Raw genomic sequence first — 1846 nt, 5'->3', positions numbered from 1 at the left:
TCAGCTGTAAACAAAATGATCCAGAAACAGAAAACAAGGATGCAGGGCAAAAGCTGTAGCCGATTGGCTACTGGGCAGTGCAAGTGCAGACAATTAACTCACTATAGTAGGAGCCTGGATAGCAAGGTCTGGTGGCTTTGGCAAGGTCACATCTCACTGTAGAAAAATACAACAACAAATACAGAGAAAATATTTTGCCATTTTGTAACTCTGGTTACCACAAAAAACCTTACATTGTGTGATGCTTATCTTATAACATGCCTCCACGGAGAAGATCTGAACATGAAGTTCTGTATGAATCAATACCATTACATGGGAAAAGATTGCTACAAATAAAATTTTTCCATCATGCATATTTATGGATAAGTTATAAAAATGCAGCCAGTAAAAGTAATATTTACAAAAGTTATAAAAACAACAGTACAGGGAAAAAATGCCCATCTCTGCTTTTATTCCATTGCTAATCCCAATCCTGAATACCTCTGGATAAAGGTTATTTTGATAGAATTCTGAGAGAACCTTCCATAGACTCATCGGATTCTTCTGTTGCACTTATTCTATTAGCTAAAATATCCTTGCTTATTTATCAAATTCTCCTGCAGTTTAAAAAAGTTCTTTTCTCATGTAGTGGAAATAAAACTACAAAGTCCGTCTGAGAAATAAACCTTGCATAGAAAATTTCTTTAATTCTGAAATTTTGTCTTATTAATAGAGCTACCAGAATGATATCTCACAACTAGTTCGTATTATATGAAAGTTCACTACAAAGCAGTCACCACGCACTTAGGAATTTTCTAAATATAAAATAAGTGGGTCTATAAAAATGCTTANGAGAGAGAGAAAAATACACATAAATTAAACAAATCTCAAGAAGTGTATATTAACAATCCTCAAACAAAAATTTTAAATCCTCAATAACCTTAATCACTTATATTTCATAATGCTTTACAGTTTTCAATAAGCTTTCATATAATTTTTTTCATTTGATCTTAATTTGACAACTTGGTGAGGTAGGTAGAATAGGTGTTTACCTTCAATCTTCATTTACAAACAAGGGAACCAAGGCTCAGAGAGGTTGACTTGTTAAAGGTCAGAAACTATGTTGTGGCAGGGCAAGGCTTCTCTGTAGACCTGCATAAAAATCACCTGTAGAACTTTTATAAACACAAATTTTAAAGTCCTACCACCTTTGACTTATTGAATAAGAATCTCTAGGAGTACAGCCCAGAATTCTGCATTTTATAGTGGACAATAAAGTGGAAAACAATCGCATATTAGGTAATGATGTAAAAGAGCATGAATCCAGCTAGACCTTCATGTGATATAATGATGCCATCAGATCATCATCAGGGGCAAGTTAGTTTAATATAGTGGGTTTCAAGCCTCGCTGCAGATTAGAATCACCTGGAAAGGCTTAAACAAAACAAAACAAAACAAAACAAAAAAACACTACCAGTTCTCATCCAAATGAAAGGAAGATGTTAGCATCAGATTCTTATCTGCAGTCAGGGTTGAGGTATATTTGTTTTTATATGCTTTTCTACATAACACACACAGCATTTTCCAGAATTTTTCTTTCCCTTCTGATCAATTTCATGCCTAATGAGTTCACATCATATGGTAAATTATTTAAACAATATAAGATAAAATGTCAAACATTTTGACTTGATATTTTTAAGACTAAAAGATATTCATAGCAAGACTAATCATGCTCCATTTAGCCACAATAATTTTTAAATACCCAAATTAATCACCACTTTGGACTTAGGTTATATAACTCGTATTTCAGCTGTAAACAAAATGATCCAGAAACAGAAAACAAGGATGCAGGGCAAAAGCTGTAGCC

This window comes from Galeopterus variegatus, unplaced genomic scaffold, assembly GCF_000696425.1.
Source record: "Galeopterus variegatus unplaced genomic scaffold, G_variegatus-3.0.2 Scaffold4950, whole genome shotgun sequence".
In the NCBI taxonomy this organism is placed as follows: domain Eukaryota; kingdom Metazoa; phylum Chordata; class Mammalia; order Dermoptera; family Cynocephalidae; genus Galeopterus; species Galeopterus variegatus.
Note: the sequence above shows the minus strand (reverse complement) of the source record.